Source organism: Rhinopithecus roxellana, chromosome 7 (genome assembly GCF_007565055.1).
Source record: "Rhinopithecus roxellana isolate Shanxi Qingling chromosome 7, ASM756505v1, whole genome shotgun sequence".
Classification (NCBI taxonomy): Eukaryota; Metazoa; Chordata; class Mammalia; order Primates; family Cercopithecidae; genus Rhinopithecus; species Rhinopithecus roxellana.
This window is the reverse complement of record NC_044555.1, coordinates 142,063,601-142,083,760: the sequence shown is the minus strand read 5'-3', so window position 1 is coordinate 142,083,760 and position 20,160 is coordinate 142,063,601. Positions and strand designations below refer to the sequence as shown.

The 20,160-nt window shown below is 37.3% G+C and overlaps 2 long non-coding RNA genes across 3 annotated transcripts in view; one reads left to right on the top strand and one right to left on the bottom strand.

Annotated features, from left to right (window-relative positions):
- LOC115898728 overlaps positions 1-20,160 on the top strand; it is a 53,790-nt gene that overhangs the window by 26,541 nt on the left and 7,089 nt on the right. The window contains exons 3-4 of one of the 2 annotated variants that reach the window (XR_004058418.1): positions 568-634; positions 16,795-16,919. This is a non-coding gene — a long non-coding RNA (uncharacterized LOC115898728). The remainder of the gene's footprint in view (positions 1-567; positions 635-16,794; positions 16,920-20,160) is intronic. The other variant, XR_004058417.1, reaches the window with a different exon arrangement.
- On the bottom strand, positions 473-9,390 carry LOC104678163. The gene is made up of 4 exons (XR_750137.2): positions 9,183-9,390; positions 7,988-8,070; positions 7,207-7,402; positions 473-704 (listed from the first exon to the last, which is right to left on the bottom strand). It is a non-coding gene; the product is annotated as an uncharacterized LOC104678163 (long non-coding RNA).

The window sequence follows — 20,160 nt, the reverse complement described above, 5'->3', positions numbered from 1 at the left end:
GGAAAGGAGTCAGGGGCCCAGGTCATGGGATCATTCTACAGCTCCAATCAGTTTACAGAAATCATTTAGCAATTCTTAGTTTATTTTATGGAATTTATTCCTAATGAAATTACATATTTCAAATAAAATTCCTTATTTAGAGATGATGCTTTTGTGTAACTCATTAGCTTTAGCCAGTAACTAATAAAGTACTCAGTATTCTCTTTGACCAATTTGCAATCAATCGTTTATTCATTTCACTGAGCACTTTATAAAGATGCATGTCATAAACCAGTATGCAAGTGTTATGCTGCATTTTGGTGATAATAAACATTTGCCATCCCTGCTTAGTTAATGAAGTTGGATATTGGAAATGAAAGTTTTTTTCAGGAGTCATAGAGTGAGAGAGGGGGAAAGAAAAAGTTCTAAGTATAAAGAGATAAGAAGTGATGGCATAAACGCAGAAAGAGAAGTAAAGTGTTTAGAGCATAGATAATTCATACTCATGATGTTTTCTTAAAGTATTCTGAGTATGCTTTTAAAATGATCAGATGGCCATATAGTTTACATATATGTTTTTTTCCACAGAAAACTTAATAGTTAGATTTCAATTGCACATGTTCTATCCTATAAGGAATGTCTGACTCTTCATAACGTGAGTATCCAGTGTGTTGTTTCTCTCTTTGAATGTAGCTTGACTTTGGAACTCCTGGTGTAGAAAAACTCTGCAAATAAGTGAAAAATATCAAATGTAATTAAATGACATTTAATACAATTTTTATTCTCATTCAGATATGCTTATGTTTAGTTATTTTAGAAATCTATTTAATCACTCTCAGAAATCTGTAGTGATTTAAAACAACACATGAAAATATCTTATTTTAGTAAAATAATTTCTGGCTGCTTTTAAATAACCATTAAATACTTGTAAAATAGTTCCTTCATACTGGTTTAGATATTGGGCAATCCAGTTTCCATACTAAAGTAAAAAGCAAATGTTACAGGAGAAAATTTACGTAAGAAAAGCAAATATTTATTTTTTTATCATACTATAGTACCAAGTTCCACACTCTAGTATTGCACAATTATGAATGTTAGTACTGTATTAACACAAAATTAAATTTGTTGCATTTATGAAATATTCCATTTGTCTTTTTTGTATGATCATATGCACACATTTTTTTTTTTATTTTTTTTTATTTTTTTATTTTTTTTGAGACGGAGTCTCGCTCTGTCGCCCAAGCTGGAGTGCAGTGGCCAGATCTCAGCTCACTGCAAGCTCCGCCCCCCGGGTTTACGCCATTCTCCTGCCTCAGCCTCCCGAGTAGCTGGGACTACAGGCGCCCGCCACCTCGCCCGGCTAGTTTTTTGTATTTTTTAGTAGAGACGGGGTTTCACCATATTAGCCAGGATGGTCTCGATCTCCTGACCTCGTGATCTGCCCGTCTTAAAATACATGACTAATTGTTTTCACAACATATGTTATCATAACATTATTTATGTCACATAACCAGAGTTTCGTCTTGGCATAGAATTGTTTTATGATAGAGGTTCATGCTAAAACTTAATTTCCCCAGCATAACATGTTACTTTTTTACAATTAAAAATCTCCATTCATAAATTCACTTTTCCAAGGACCATAAGGAAACATGTCCATGAACATTTAAAAATGTCATTTTAAAACAGATCTGAGAAAATATGAATACTGTAGGCCTTTAAGATTTTTTTTTTTTTACTGAATGGAAGATTTTATTTTTTTAAGTTTAATTTTAAGTTCAGGGTTATATGTGAAGGTTTGTTGTATAGGTAAACTGTGTGTTACAGCGGTTTAGTGTACAGATTATTTTGTCACCCAGGTAATAAGCGCTGTACCCAATTGGTGGGGGGTTTTTATCTTCTCTCTTCTCCTACTCTCCACTCTAAAGCAATCCCCAATGTCTGTTGTTCTCCTCCTTGTGTCCATGTGTTCTCATTGTTTACCTCCCACTTATAAGTGAGAACATGCGGTATTTGTTTTTATATTCCCGCATTAGTTTGCTTAGGAGAATGGTGAGAATTTTTTATGTTTACTGAAAAACATTATACTGGCTGTGTTCTCCATTCATACAAGAATGGTTCAAAAACTTAAAATATATGTATTTGTTGTCCACCACTTTGTGGCAGGCACTGCCTCTGATTAGAGATTAGAAGGTGTTTCAGAAGGATTTTAGGGAATTACAGTCAGAGAGATAGGCAGACGACTAGGAGAGTATTACCCTGGAAGTGTTCAGGAAACATTAAGTATTAAATGTCTATAGAGAGATCAGATAAGGTGAAGTCTTAAAATAGGGTTTTGGATTTGATATCTAACGTATTACTGGGACATTCAGTGAGAGCAACTTTAACAATGTGCTTTAACAGAATGCTTAGCTTGGTTACCATGTATCCTTGAAGTAAAAGTACAGTGAGAGCTTTCTTGGGGAAAAGTTTAATTTCTTAGCAGAGACAGATAAACCTTTTCCATGGCTTTTCCTAAGAAACTTTAGGCACGCTCTTTCTTGTCTTGGGCACTATCTTTCCCTTACCAATATCCATGTCACTTCAACTTTTTGTCTTATTTTGCGTCTTCCACCTCCAATCCTGCCTCTACTTCTTGGAAATTACTACCACCCATTTGTCTTATTTTGCCTCTTACTTACTACCACTTATTTGTCTTATTTTGCCTCTTCCACCTCCAATCCTGCCCCTACTTCTTGGAAATTACTACCACTACTTTTTGACTGACTTTTTGACTGCTCTGACCCACTTCTCTTTTGAGTCTCTTATCCACCTCTTGCACCATTATTGCTTTTCTTTTGGTGGCTATAATTAAGAGTAATACTGATACACACTGCACCACAGGTGATTGCATCACCCTTGTCATTCTCTCTCACTGCCCTCTGAGCTTTTATTTTGTAGTACTTATCACAATTTTTAATTATATACATATCGACCTGTTTAATGTATGTTTCCCTCCACTGTAATATAGTTCCATAGGTCAAGACAATAACGTTTTTCATCATTGTTTAAATACCACAGGTCTTGGCACATACTAGGCACCAGTAGGTTTAACCAATTGGTTGAATGAATGAAAAGGTTACATTCCTCAATTAGTTTCATTCAGTTTTAAAAGATTATCTGTCCCAGGCTTTCTATAACCTTTAAGGGTCACCATTTTTTCCCTGTTCACCTTGTCTTCCAGGAAAAAAGCTGAGCTATTCAATTTTAGCCCTCTTTAAAGGGTAAATTGTTGATTATGTGGACACACATTGAATGATACCCTCAATGAGCTACATTGATTGCAGAAACCCCTTCTCTGGAGCACAGGAAGAACCTGTGACTTGCTTCTGGCCAATATGGAGAAAATGATAGGGAATATCAATACAATAGTTACTCTCTTGAATACATTGTTATTTAGGACTCCATCCTAGCAGAATGGAGCTAGCCATTCTGCTGGCCTTGAAGAGGTAAACTGCAATGTTGTGAGAGGGTCTATCAGAAGGCCATGTGGCAACTGCAAGTGGCCTCTAGGAACTGACAGTGGCCTTTAGATGACAGCTAGCAAGGAAAGGGGTAGGAAAGAGAATGAAGTTCTATAGTTGCAAGGAAGTGGATTCTCCCAACAAATGCATGAGCTTGGGAGAGGACCTAAACTCCAGATGACGATGCAGTCTGCCTGACACCTTGATCACAGCATTGAAGGACCCTGAGTGGAGGACCCAGATAAGCCATATTCAGACTCCTGACTCTTGGTGCTATAGTTTGGATAACTGACCCCTCCAAATCTCATGTTGAAATTTGATCCCCAGTGTGGGAGGTGGGGTCTAGTGGGAAGTGTTTGGGTCATGGGGGCAGATTCCTCATGAATGATTTAGTGCCATTCTCTCAGTAGTGAGTTCTCAGTCCATTAATTCCCATGACCACTGGCTGTTAAAAAGAGCCTGTCACCTCCCTGCTCTTGCTTCCTTTCTCACCATGTGACTTATGTACATGCCAGCATCCCTTCATTTTCTGCCATTAGTGGAAACAGATTGAGGCTTTCGCCAGACTCCCAGTCATCTAGCCTGCAGAATCATGAGCCAAATAAACCTCTTTTCTTAATATTACCTAGCTTTAGGTATTCCTTTATAGCAAAACAAAAACAGACCAAGACAGAAAGTTGGTACCAAGGGTGGGGCATTGCTATAAAGATACCTGAAAATGTGAAAGCAGCTTGGGAACTGGCTAATGGGCAGAAGTTAGAAAAGTTTGGAGCACTCAGAAGAAGACTGGGAGATAGGTGAAAGTTTGGAACTTCCTAAAGATTGGTTGTGGTTGTGAGCAAAATGCTGATAGAAATATGGACAGTAAAGGCCATGCTGACGAGGTCTCAAATGGAAATGAGCAACTTAATGGTAACTGGAGAAAGGTCAGTGTGACACTGTAGCAAAGAACTTGGCTGCATTGTGTCCATGCCCTAGGGCTTTGTGGAAGGCTGAACTTAAGAGTGATGACCTAGGGTATCTGGTGAAAGAAATTTCTAAGCAGCAAGGCATTCAAGAATGGCATGACTACTTTTAACAACTTACAATATTATCTGGGAGTAAAGGGATGACCTAAAGTTGAAGTTTATGATTAGAAAGGAAACAGAGTGTAAAAATCTAGAAAATTTGCTCCCTGGCCATGTGATAGAGAAGAAAAGAGTGTTTTCAGGAGAGGAATCCAAGGATGTTGTGGAACTACCACTTGCTAAAGAGATTACTATGACTAAATGGAAGCCGGGCGCTAATAGTCAAGACTATGGGTAAAAGGACCAATCACAGGCCCAGAGGCCTAAGAAGACAGAATGGTTTTGGGAGCCAGGCCCAGGTTCTGCTGTCCTGTGCTGTCTCAGGATGTTCCTTCCTATACCCCCACTGCTTCAGCTCCAGCTGTGGCTCAAAGGGCCCCAGGTACTGCTCAGGCTACTGCTCCAGAGGGTGCAAGCTGTAAGCCTTGGTGGCATGCATATGGTGTTATATCCACAGGTGCTCAGAATGCGATAGGGGTTGGAGCCCCCACAAATGGTGCCTACTAGGGCAGTGCCACCACCCTCCAGACTCCAGAATTACAGAGCCCCTGGAAGTGTGCAACTGCAGCCTAGTAAAACTGTAAGCATTGGACTGTAACCCATGAGAGCAGCCACATAGGTGCACCTAGCAGAACAATGGGAGTGGGGCTTCTTGAGGTCTTCAGAGCCCACCCTGCTTACCAGTGTGCCCAGGATGCAGGACATGGAGTCAAAGTAGATTATTTTGGAGCTTTAAGATTTGATGTCTGCTCTGCTGGGTTTTGGAATTGTGTAGGGCTTATTCCCCCTTTCTTTTGGCCAATTTCTCCCTTTGGGAATGGGAATATTTACTGAATGCCTGTACCACCACTGTGCCTTGGAGTTAAATAACTTATTTTTTTTTTATTATACAGGCCCCCAGTTGTAAGTAAATTGCCTTGAGTCTCAGATAGGACTTTTAACTTTGGATTTCTGAGTCAATGCTGGAACAAGTTAAAGTTTTTGGGAACTATTGGGATACAATTATTGTATTTTGCATGTGCGAAGGACATGATACTTGGGGGTTCAGGGGTAGAATGCTATAGTCTGGATATTTGACTCTTCCAAATCTCATGTTGAAATGTGATTCCCAGTTGTGGAGATGAAGCCTAGTGTGTCATGGTGGTGGATTCCTTATGAATGGCTTGGAGCCACTCTCTTAGTAGTAAGTGACTTCTTCCTCTATTAGTTCTCATGAGAGCTGATTGTTAAAAAGAGCCTGGAAACCTCCTTTTATCCTCTCTTGCTATGTGATCTCTGCACATGCCAGCTCCTTTTTGCCTTCCACCATGAGTGGAAGCAGCCTAAAGTCCTCACCAGAAATAGATCCTGGTACCATGCTTCTTTTACAACCTGCAGAACCATGAGACAAATAAACTTTCCATTTTTATAAATTACTCAGCCCCAGGTTTTTTTATAGTAACACAAAATGGACTGAGATGCACAGAAACTGTGAGATAATAAATATGTGTTTTTATAAGTTACCAAGTCTGATAATTTGTTATGCAGCAATAGGGAACTAATACACAGATCAATACTGATTCTGAAGCCACCTACATTTAAGCCCGGCCAGTTTCCCCTCTATATTCTTAGTATCACCCTTTCCTCTTTTCTTACTGAGGTTTTCTTTTTGAGTTTCCACATGTATTGACCCACATTGAGTTCAGTGCCATTCTCTCTTATTTAATTCTCTTAATGATTTTACATGTCTCATGAAAGTTCTTTTTTTAGTTCTGTTTTTCATCACTTGTCCTCATAGATGATATATGTTTCCTAATATATGCTAAGTACATTAGAAAAACCTGTTTTTATTCAATCACACAGCTGACATTTTGTCTTACTGCATAATCAAAATCCTTAAAACTACTAATCTGTGTTTCCTTAATTTATCACTGTGAGGTCACTCATTAATTCACAGTGTGGTTTTTTGGGGGAATGTTATTTTGCTATGTGGTCAACCAAAGATATCCCCCTCTCAAAAGAACCAGAACTTATTATGTTAACAAATACCAGTTACCCATTTTTGGTGAACTAGCTCCAATTTTCTATAATTCATTGCACTTATCAAGAAAATTCATAAAGATAACTTTCTGCTGATCATCTGTTTCACTGTTTTCTGATTGTTTTTAAACACTTCTACAAGGAAATACTTTGCATTCTATGTTATTTGTTAACATGTCTTATAACTAGTGATCAGTAATTAGCTAGTGTTCAACATAAGCTTGAGCAATGTACTATTTAATGTATTATTTAAGCGGACTGAAACACAAAATAGCAGTTGCATTGCTAAATTATGGTAATTTAATGACTTCAAAAACATAAGACCTGTCTCATCTCTGGGTTAACCAGTCTAATGGCATTTAATCAGTTTTCATTTGATCTGAAATCTCCTTCTAAAGATCCAAATTTAAATATAGATTATGCATACTTATATATAAGTATGTTAATACATATTAAGTATTGTATATACTATACATTTGGTTCATATTTCCTAATCCCATTTTACAAAATAAAATAGTAGTGACAGTGAGTCATATAAACTAAACTTCCCAAACATTTGTCTTGAAGTTTGTCTAATTCTGCCTGACATAATTCTATCATATCATTTTGCTATAGTGAGGTCTTAGTATTTATTATATTACCTTCACTTGAATTATTACATTGATAACCATATATAGAGATTGAGATGCATAATACATACAAAGAGTGGCTCCATTTGCGTGGTTGATAAATGTTTGTTCCCTTAATTTGCTTAGGTTTTTTGTTCCTTGAGAGCCACATCAGTTATAAGATGGATAGATGTAAAGACTGTCCTCTTTGGACTCATGAATCATAAGGCTATTTTAAATGAAAAAAATAAAATAAATATTATAGGACACTTTAAAAAGTCAATCATAAGCTGTTACGTGTTATGATGAAATCGAATGTTATGACTATATTCTGTGGGAAGCGAATAAATGAAGTCTTTCAGAAGTTACGTTAGATTGACATAGCAGACATAAAATAATGGCATTCTCATAAAACTGAAAGAATGAAACAATTCTCCTTTTATTCTGTTTCTCACTCAAACTAGGGTTCTTGTTAGGGAATATTTTCTGTGGTTCTTTCTTGGAATGTCTGAGAAATTACTATGATACTTAAATAAATGAAGTACAATTTTTTAAATCTTACAGATTAATTTTAGTACTGACATTTTTTCTTAGGAAACGTGTAAAAAAGCAATCTTCTGCTCTAATATAAATACAATTATGTAGATATTCACAGTTAGAAATATTGTTATCTCTATGTTCCATTCCCTGAAACCCTACCTTCTACCAAAAGATAAATACATAAAACTATCTACTAAAATTATTCCCAAATAAGATTCTGCTTTCTCTCTTTTTAGTATTTACATGCTTTAACATCCCTTTTAAGATAACTTACTTGTAATTTATTCCAGAGAACCGAGGTAGTGGAGATATAGTTCTTCTGGGAAGGACCCTCTGAAGGGATGAGTTCCAGAGATTCTGCACATTGATTTTTTGAGGGAAGAGAAGAAATAGCCATGATTTTAGGGAAATTTAAAATATAATATATAATAGCTCACATTAATTCTACATTCTAATATTTAAATATCAAGATAGTTCCAGGACTAATCTTTGGAAATGACAAATAAACAAAGGTAATTGCTACGGGGAAATGTTTATATATTATATTTACCATATAGCAAGTCTTTCTATTTCTATCTTTCTGTCTATTGTTTATCTGTCTGTCTATCTATCTGTCTATCTATCTATCTATCTATCATCTTCATCACCATCATCATTTATCTATATAGGAATATCAAATGGCCCACTGAAGAGTAAGTGCAAATTGAAGATACATTTCAGCCACCACTCTAAGCAGTAAGTGATCTTTCCATCCAAAAGCGTTAAATTTAAATCCCCCTTCCCATTGTCATGGTTTGAAAAACACATATCTCCAGAGGAAACACAGAAGACAAAAATAACTCAGGCAGCAAATACTTAGGTTGAATACAGAGACCTGCAATGTCAAATGGCCACAACATATTCTAAAGGGTTTTGGAGGGAAGCTAATCCATAGAAATCAACTGATAAAGACTTGGTACTTAAAGACCATACTCTGAGTAAGTACATAAATAAGACTAAATTTCAGGAATATGGGCATTGAAGCAAGAATTTGGCATTTAAAACAGACAGGGGGCATATAATATTGGATCAAAACAAGATCTACACAGAACCTATTGTAGCCACACCAGTTAAGAGTATGTACGTATACAATATGTATTGTATGTATGTCTATGCATATACATATTATGACATGATCATTTTGATTGAGTGATTTTGAAATCAAATGTATTTTTGCGTAGCCACTTTGATAGTTATTTTTACATGAGGAAGTTTGATCCAGTCTATAAAATAATTCATTGCCCTTTGATTTAAAAAGATTAAATAGTTTGTGAAATATATACCATGAACTACTCCTAACTTTTGTCTAATGCCCACAACCACCTTTGAGGGGTAGAGATTCTTAGATTGGTAATAATATCGAGGTTAAGATAGAGGTTAAGTATCATATGAAAAGACAAACTGATAGAAACAGGAAAAATAAGACAGACCCAGTGTTCATCCTCTGTTGTTTAGATACTCTTTTTTGGTCCTTCAGCTCTCCTTCTCTGCCTCTTTTCTGCGATCTTCTTTATAATAAGACAGAAAATCACGATAAAACAAAGAAAGAAAACCATGACTTTTGAAGTGTGAGTTCAACGAAGATTGGCAAGAAAGCTTCACTTGTGCCTATGGCCAGTCCCTCTGACCTTTGCTTCCTGCTGTCATAGTGGGCAGAATCAAGGGTTCCAGACCATTCCATGTTCTTAAAGGGGCCACCTTTCCTTCCATAGTGGACTTAATTTCATTGGTCTAGGCTTATTTCTCTTATCAGGCAAGAAAGAGTAGTATATCTGATGGGATGAAAAGAGGCCTATATAAAATTTGGATTTGGGGGCCCTAAACACAGACTCTTTAGCTTTGGCAGTGTGGATGTGTTAGAGAGGATTCCTTTGGAAGCAGTAAGGGTCTCTGGATATAGAGGGATGCCTGTGTGCCTCCTTTTTTTTTTTTTTTTTTACCAGTTTGGACCAAATTTAAACTTATTAATTCAAACCCAGTCCTCGATCCAACTAGGCAGATATAGAAAATTGTTTGAAGTAAAACTTAAAGAGTAGAAAATTATAAAGTAGATAGCAGGGCCAAAGAGTAACAGCAAGGATGAGATTATTTTTGAGAACAGGTCTCAGAAATAGTGGTGATGGTAGTGGCTATAAGAGTGCGGCACTCCACTCATATGTGCAAATGAGGGTTCAGAAAAAAACAGCAGCTGGTTAGTGAAGGCAGGTTTCTTTGAAAGTAGTGACCATATCAAACTCTGGAAGTAGGGTGATATACAATTTCTTGTCCAAACCAGAACACTTATGAGAGTGGCAGTGGCAGCTGTTAAGGTTTACATTAAAATAACAGGCAGAAGTGTGTAGAGGGAAATTTATAGCACTAAATGCCCTCAAGAGAAAGCAGGAAAGATCTAAAATCGACACCCTAACATCACAATTAAAAGAACTAGCAAGAGCAAACACATTCAAAAGCTAGCAGAAGGCAAAAAATAACTAAAATCAGTGCAGAACTGAAAGAGATAGAGACACAAAAAAACCTTCAAAAAATCAATGAATCTAGAAGCTGGTTTTTTGAAAGGATCGACAAAATGTATAGACCACTAGCAACTAATAAAGAACAAAACAGAGAAGAATCAAGTAGACATAATAAAAAATGATAAAGGGGATATCACCACTGATCCCACAGAAATATAAACTACCATCAGAGAATACTATAAACACCTCTACACAAATAAACTAGAAAATCTAGAAGAAATGGATAAATTCCTGGACACAGACACCCTCCGAAAACTAAACCAGGAAGAAGTTGAATCTCTGAATAGACCAATAATAGGCTCTGAAATTGTGGCAATAATTAATAGCCTACCAACCAAAAAAAGTCCAGAACCAGATGGATTCACAGCCGAATTCTACCAGAGGTACAAAGAAGAGCTGGTAACATTCCTTCTGAAATTATTCCAGTCAACAGAAAAAGAGGGAATCCTCCCTAACTCATTTTATGAGGCCAGCATCATCCTGATACCAAAGCCTGGCAGAGACACAACAAAAACAGAGAATTTTAGACCAATATCCCTGATGAACATCGATATGAAAATCCTCAATAAAATACTGGCAAACTGAATCCAGCAGCACATCAAAAAGCTTATCCACCATGATCAAGTCAGCTTCATCCCTGGGATGCAAGGCTGGTTCAAATTATGCAAATCAGTAAACAAAATCCATCACATAAACAAAATCAACGATAAAAACCACATGATTATCTCAATAGATGCAGAAAAGGCCTTTGAAAAAATTCAACAGCCCTTCATGCTAAAAACTCTCAGTAAACTAGTTACTGATGGGAAGTATCTCAAAATAATAAGAGGCATTTATGATAAACCCACAGCCAATATCATACTGAATGGGCAAAAACTGGAAGCATTCCCTTTGCAAACCGGCACAAGACAGGGATGCCCTCTCTCACCACTCGTATTCAACATAGTGTTGGAAGTTCTGGCCAGGGCAATCAGGCAAGAGGAAGAAATAAAGGTATTCAATTAGGAAATGAGGAAGTCAAATTGTCCCTGTTTTCAGATGACATGATTGTATATTTAGAAAACCCCATCATCTCAGCCCAAAATCTCCTTAAGCTGATAAGCAACTTCAGCAAAGTCTCAGGATACAAAATCAATGTGCAAGAATCACAAGCATTCCTATACACCAAGAACAGACAAACAGCCAAATCATGAGTGAACTCCCATTCACAATTGCTACAAAGAGAATATAATACCTAGGAATCTAACTTACAAGGGATGTGAAGGACCTCTTCAAGGAGAACTACAAACCACTGCTCAAAGAAATAAAAGAAGACACAAACAAATGCAAGAATATTCCATGGTCATGGATAGCAAGAATCAATATCGTGAAAATGGCCATACTGCCCGAGGTAATTTATAGATTCAATGCCATCCCCATTAAGCTACCAATGACTTTCTTCATAGAATTGGATAGAGCTACTTTAAAGTTCATATGGAACCAAAAAAGAGCCTGCATTGCCAAGACAGTCATAAGCCAAAAGAACAAACCTGGAGGCATCACGCTACCTGACTTCAAACTATACTAAAAGGCTGCAGTAACCAAAACAACGTGGTACTGGTACCAAAATATAGATATAGACCAATGGAACAGAATAGAGACCTCAGAAATAACACCACATATCTACAACCATCTGATCTTTGACAAACCTGACAAAAACAAGAAATGAGGAAAGGATTCCCTTTTTAATAAATGGTAGTGGGAAAACTGGCTAGCCATATGTAGAAAGCTGAAATTGGATCCCTTCCTTACATCTTATACATAAATTAATTCAAGATGGATTAAAGACTTAAATGTTAGACCTAAAACCATAAAAACCCTAGAGGAAAACCTAGGCAATACCATTCAGGACATAGGCATGGCCAAGGACTTCATGACTAAAACACCAAAAGCAATGGCAACAAAAGCCAGAATTGACAAATGGGATCTAATTAAACTAAAGAGCTTCTGCACAGCAAAAAAAAAAGTACCATCAGAGTGAACAGGCAACCTACAGAATGGGAAAAGATTTTTACAATCTACCCATCTGACAGAGGGCTAATATCAAGAAGCTACAAAGAACTCAAACAAATTTACAAGAAACAAACAACCCCGTCAAAAATTGGCAAAGGATATGAACAGACACTTCTCAAAAGAAGACGTCTATGCAGCCAACAGACACATGAAAAGATGCTCATCATCACTGGTCATCAGAGAAATGCAAATCAAAACCGCAATGAGATACCATCTCACGCCAGTTAGAATGGCAATCATTAAAAAGTCAGGAAACAACAAGTGCTGGACAGGATGTGAAGAAATAAGAATGCTTTTACATTGTTGGTGGGAGTGTAAATTAGTTCAACCATTGTGGAAGACAGTGTGGCGATTCCTCAAGGATCTAAAATAGAATTACCATTTGGCCCAGCAATCCTATTACTGGGTATATAGCCAAAGGATTATAAATCATGCTCCTATGAAGACATGCACACGTATGTTTATTGCAGCACTATTCACAATAGCAAAGACTTGGAACCAACCCAAATGTCCATCAGTGATAGACTGGATTAAGAAAATATGGCACATATACACCATGGAATACTATGCAGTCATAAAAAAGGATGAGTTCATGTCCTTTGTAGCGACATGGATGCAGCTGGAAACTATCATTCTGAGCAGACTATCACAAGGACGGAAAACCAAACACCGCATGTTCTCACTCATTGGTGGAAATTGAACAATGAGATCACTTGGACACATGGTGGGGAACATCACACACCGGGGCCTGTTGGGGGGTGGGAGGCTGGGGAAGTGATAGCATTAGGAGAAACACCTAATGTAAATGATGAGTTGATGGGTGCCGCAAACCAACAGGGCACATGTATACCTATGTATCAAACCTGCACGTTGTGCACATGTACCCTAGAACTTAAAGTATAATTTAGAAAAATAATAATAACAGGCAGATACTGGGAGTGTCCTGGTCACCCCACCTTGGAGTCATAATTGGCGGACCCAAAGCTGAGCCTCCCCGTGTTCTCTAGAAACATAGTAAATGTAGCTTCCACTTTCTTCATCAAAAGAAATTTAACTTCCATGTCTTATCTCAAAAACCTTTGACACACCCTTTTGGTTATAGTATAGGTACAATCAGGGATTCCATTTTTCCACAGCCACAGTGAGGGGGATGCTACGAGAATCTGGGGCAGATGTGTCCAATGCACCATTAAGTCATGGTTCAGCTTGCAAATTTCAAAGTATAAGTATGAAGTAATGTGGGGGGGCTCATTAAGACATAAGTGTAGGAAAGTGAGCAGATTTCCCATTTAAATTTATGATCAAATTGCAAAACATCATCTGCAGGCTGGGGAAAGTAACTAAATGAAGAGAAGTTTGTGGGACTCACTGATGACATTCCAAAGATCAAAAATATTGTGCACAGAAAGATATGAAGGTACATCTAATCTATGTGGAACAGCCTGAGTAGGAGCCCCGTGTATTTGAAGTAACAGGCAAAGGAGTTGCACTGTTTGTTCTCCTCCCTAATGCCAATGACGTTTTTCCAATTGTTACAGAATAAAGACTCTATCTAGGGAAGCAATGCTCAGAACGAGGAGTACACTGAACAATGGAAGGCTAGATCTGGGCTTCTCAGATGAATTGAAGGCTTTAAAATTTCTGATAAAGAATTTCCTGAAGTTCAACATCACTGTTCAGCCTATCCTGCAATTCCCTAACTATTAATTTTTCTACTCTCTGAGACAAATATTTCACTATATTCTCTCTCTCCAAACCTCCAACTTCTCCATGTTGTTTATTCCCAGATAACCTCACTTCTTATTTCACAAATAATATAAAAAACAATCAGAAGAGAACTATTTCATCTTCTCACCACCAAATTTACCAACCTATCTGCATCTGTATTAATACACTCTGCTGTGAATAACCTTTCTCTGCTTGTATAAAAGACAAACCCTTCCAAATGTTCTCAGGATTCCTCCTCCTCTTGCCTCCCCAGGGACTTTACTCATGCAATAATTTTCATTTTGTCCTACATTAACACTTTCTTCTTTTCTATTGGATCATTTCTATTAACATATAGATGTGAATTCCATAAAAACCATTAATTCCACATTTTCTCTTAGCCACTGCCTCATTTTTCTGCTGCCTATCATTATAAAACATCTCAAAAAAAAAAAGTTGTCTACCCTAATTTTCAACACTCCTTCACCACTCTTTCCCTTTTCAATTTATTTCAGGCTTGCTTCTGTTCCCACCTCTTTGCTGAAAGTGCTTTTGTCAAGGTTATCAACCACCTCCATGTTGCTGAATCTAATAGTAATTGCTCTGTCCTCCTCTGGTTTGATCTCTCAGTAGCACTTAATACAGTAGACCTTTCTGTATTTCTTGAAATACTTGCTTCTTTTTTCTGGTATACCACCACATTCTCTGGGTTTTTCTCTTATTGCTATTTCTGATTTACCCTAATTCCTCTCACCAACCCAGCTACTCTTTCACTACCTGATCTCTAAATGTTAAAGCATCTAAGGGCTTGTTACTAAGCTCTTTTTTCCTCTGAATCTATACTCTGGCCGTAAGTCCATTAACATGACTTTAAATAGCACCATATCCTGATAACAAATTTATATTTTTCAGCCCATGCTTGTCTCCTGAGATCTGTATTCACATATCCAACTGTCTATTCACTATTTCCACTTGGAGGTCTGATAGGCAGCTCCAGTTAAACATGTCAAAACCAAAATTTTGTATCCTTTCTCTCCACCAGCCCCAAACCTGCTCCACCTCTCGTGTTCCTTACCCATCCAGTTACTCAAACCAAAATATTTGTGGTCATGCTTGATATCTCTCATTCCTTCATGCCCCATGTTCAACCAATCAGCAAGTTTTGTTTGTTCTATTTATAAAATAGACCTTGAAGCCCACTTCTCTCTATCTCCATCGTCACCACTCTAGTTCTAGACATCATCTCTTTCTTAGACTTATATCAGATTCTGGACTCTTCCTGCTTATAGTCATGGCTCCCTCCAAACCATTCTCTGTACAACATTTAGAATTAGTACCATAGAGGCAGTGATCCTGTATGACTTGACAACAAAACCAAATATCTTACTGTATCCTACAAAGCCCAGCATGACACATCTACCTTATCAACATTTCAGCCATGTTGAATTTCTTTCTTTGAAAACATCAAGTCTATTTTTGGAAGAATTTTTGTACTAGTTCTTCTCTCTGCTTAGAAAGTTATTTCTCTTTTTATATGGAAGGGTTTTTCTCAGCCTTTAGTCTCAATTCAAATATCGGGTCTCTTCAAAGTCTTCCTTAACTTTTCCATTTAATGTTGCCCACTCCCAAGTCACTGTTACATCACCCTGTTTTATTTTTATTTATAGAATTTATCACAATCTGAAATTATTTTACTTACTTGCTTATTTGTTTATTTTCTGTCTTCTTTCCCTTCTTCAATGTAAATACTATGAGGCAAGACTCAATATCGAGATACCACTGTTTCACCAATGTATAGAATAATTTTAGGCATATAGTAGGGATTCAATAAATTTTGTTGAATGAATCAATGAATGATATCTACTGAACAGTGATGAGTGCATTTTTATGCTAAAGACCAAAAGGAATAACATTGGTTTCTTCTCCTATCGAGTCTGTAATCTCAATGCTGTGACCCTATACTTTAATGGTCTCCTGAAATATCCAAGATAATGCCAAGCACAGATGAGGAGTAATCTGAGCAATAAATAAGGCAAAGTGAGCTCTCAATCAGAACCAGTTTACTATCCAGGATCCTTTAATTTTCCATCCTTCTGGCTAACTGCCTTTTGTTATCTTTGTGCCCTCATAAGAAGAATAAGAACAAGAAATACAATTTGGTACTCAAACTAATCAATTTGGCTTCTATTATCAGCTTTAGTCCAAAGTTAGAAGAAAATGTTCTAAAAGGAAATTGGATTAATTTTTTTTTGTTTGAAGATTTAATACATACATATTTCCTTTAGTCTCACTTCTTGATCAGAACTAAAGATAATTAAGCATTGGGTATTTAAGATCTGGTGAATGAATATTCACAGGGGATAAGTGAGTCAAGGAAATAAAAGAATGTCAAAGAGGTAATTAGTCTTCAACCCCCACTCTAGGATTACTCCAACAATTAGAAACAAATTGTTTCTTTTCCTGTCTTTGCTCCAAATAATAGCCTTATCCAAAAACATAGTGACTCACAGAACCCTTTGAGCTCTTCTGGATCAGCTGTGAAGTGAATTTTAACTTTCTCAATGTTCTTTAATGCATGCCAGATAGGCTTGTGAAACAAAAAGAAAAGTTTCACACCCAGGATTGAACAAAAAAGCCATAAATGTATAGCAAGTATATATAAATGGGAGGAGTGGCCAAGATGGCTGACTAGAAACAGCTAGTGTGCGTGGCTGTCATGGAGAGGAACAGAAGCAGTGATAAATATAACATCTTCAACTGAAACATCCAGGTACTCACATTGGGATTAATCAAGGAAACAACTTGACTCACAGAGAATGAAGAAAAGCAAAACAGGACAACAACCCACCTGGGAGCAACAGGGAGCCAGGGGATCCTCCCCAACTGAGGGAAGTGGTAAGTGAATGAATGACCCTGGGAAACTACACTTCTCCCACAGATCTTTGCAACCCTTAAGTCAGGAGATCTCCTTGTGAACCCACTCAGCCAGAGCCTTCAGTCTTTAGTCTGACAGACAGAGCTACATGGAGTCCTGGCAGAGCAGCTGCTCAGGTATGCCTGGAGGCCTTGAAGACAGATACTCAGGCTTTCCAGCAAAAGTAGCTGCAACTTTGCAAAGTGAAAAGTTACACTCCTGTACCTACTCCTAGGAAAAAGACTGAATCCATGGGGTTAAGCAGCAACAGCCCACAAGCCCCACTTCCACGGCACTACACAAGACCCACTGGCTTGAAATTCCAGCCAGCTACCAGTGGTGGCATTGCACCTCACTAAGAAGGAGCTCCAGGGGAAAGGGGCGGGCCACCATCTTTGCTGTTCAGGTACCTTAGCCATTCCAGCCTTCAGGCTTTGGAGAGTCTGAGCTGACCCGGGACAGAAGGGATCCTCCAGCATAGCGCAGCTGCTCTATCAAAATGTGGCCAGACTGCTGCTTTAAGCAGGTACCTGGTCCTGATCCACCTTACTGGGCAGGATCTCCCACCTGGGGTCTCTGGCCTTCCCCAGCAGAGCTCTCCAGCTGACAGAGATCTGAATTCTCCACTGTTCACAATAGCAAAGACATGAAATCAACCTAAATGCCCATCAATGACAGACTAGATAAAGAAAATGTGGTACATATACACCATGGAATATTATACAGCCATAAAAGAATGAAGTCGTTTCTTTTGTGGAACATGGATGGAGCTGGAGGCTATCATCCTTAGCAAACTTAACACAGGAACAGAAAACCAAATGCTGCATGTTCTCTCTTATAAGTGGGAGTTCAATGATAAAAATTTATGAACACAAAGAAGGAAGCAGTAGACATTGGAATCTACTTGGAAGGAAGGGTGGAAGGAGGGAGAGGAGCAGAAAAGATAACTATTGGGTACAGAGTTTAATACCTGGGTGATGTAATAATATGTACAACTAACTCCCGTGACACGTTTATCTATGTAACAAACCTTCACGTGTACCCCTAAACCTAAAATTAAAATTCAAAAAAGAAAGTATGTATAAATGGAGTTAAAAAAAACTCATTGAAAGCATAACTTACAATAGATTAGGGTATACAATGGCACATGATACAATCTTAAAAATGGGCCTTAAAAGCCAGCAAAATGAGCCAGAATCTCTGTTAATTAAAATTATTGTTGATTAACAGTCCCCTATACTATGTTTAAATTCTCTATTGCCAGAAGCACGGAAATGTAATGAAATTAAGTATTTTAAATCTCTAAGTAAAACATTTCCCTACTTCTGATCTAAGTCACCCCCACACACATGCATGAGTGCACAGACACATGCACAAAGGCACACACGAATATACATTTATGTGAACATGCTGGAAGCTGCATTAAAATGCAGTCACCTTCCTTGAGCTCTATTTAACACCATTAAATAGTACCCTGAGGTACTGTAGATAAGAAAGAGTGAATGCATCTGCTAAAGGTGCACGTTTTATAACTACAGAGTAATTTAAATCCTGAGAGAATCTGACTCATGTTCCTCACAGATTTCTTCATTGGCACTACACCTAATAGAGACCATATGTTTTAAGTTTTTATAGGGACAGCACTGATTTTATGTAACATTTTTTCAATAAATGTTAATTATATAATATTATATATAATAAATTGCTAACGGCATTACCTAAATATGTTATGCCTGTGTAAAACTTTTAATGTAAATAAATGGATTTTAAAAAAACTTTTTATACCACACGTCCTCGTTTTTAGATCAGAAAATATAATTACTATACATGTATCATCTCTCATTTTAAAGAAATTCCTTTGTGAATTAGTGATGAGTAAGTGAACACAAAATTTAGTGGAATAAGACTGGGGATTATGGTCAAGTTTCTAGTATCTGTCCCTTTATTTTAAATCCATGTACTCTCCTTGGGTGATCACATATACTGACAGGGTTTCAGTACCAGCACTACATTTTTTAACCTATTGGAGCCTTAGGTTCCTTAGTTTTTAAATGGAACTAATAATAACAATGTCTGCCTCATAGTTTTCTGTTACAAATGCTAAATGAGATAATATGTATGCAGTGCTCAGTCCAGTGATTGGCAAGGTATATCTACTCATTGTGTGTCTTAAAGAAAATCTTCAATAAAGGATGTAACTTCTTCAATTATTCATGTCATTTTTTATTGAGCACTTTCTATGTGTTAAGAATCTGGACACAAAAATACACAAGACATAGATGTTATAGTTCGGGGGGAAGGGAGGACAGACAAGTCAATAGTCTTTGTCTCTAAAGAATGATGAGAGGAACAAGTGAGAGAATACATGTGAATTACTTTTAAAATGAGTTTTAAAAGTGAGGGATTTCTGCTCATTTATACTTATTCATTTTTAATTTTTAATTTCTGTAGGTACATAGTAGGTGTATATATTTATGGAGTAAGTGATATATTTTGATATAGGCATACAACATGTAATAATCACATCATGGTAAATAGGGTATCCATCACCTCAAGCATTTATCCTTTCTTTGTGTAAGGAACATTCAAGTTATAATCTTTTAATTATTTTTAAATCTACAATAAATTATTGTTGACTGTAGTCACCCGGTTGTGCTATCAAATATTCGATCTTATTCATTATGTCTAACTAAATTGTACACCCATTAATCATGTCCAATCCCCCAGACACTACCTTTTACAGCCTCTGACAACCTTATTCTACACCCTATCTCCATGAGTTCAAGTGTTTTGATTTTTAGCTCTCACAAATGAATGAGAACATGTGAAGTTTGTCTTTCTGTGCCTGGTTTATTTCACTTAACATAATGATATCGAGTTCCACCCATGTTGTTGCACATGACAGGATCTCATTCTTTTTATGGCTGAGTCATACTTCACTGTGTATAGGTACCACACTTGTTTTCTCCATTCGTCTGTTGACGGACACTTATGTTACTTCCAAATCTTGGCTATTGTAAACACTGTTACAATAAACATGGGAGCAGATATCCCTTCCATATACTGCTTTTCTTTCCTTGGGGTATATACCCAGCAGTGGGATTGGATCATATGGTAGCTCTACTTTTAGTTTTTTGGGGAGCTTCCAAACCGCTCTCCGTAGTGATATACTAATTTACATTCCCACCAACAGTGTATGAGGGTTCCCTTTTCTCCACATCC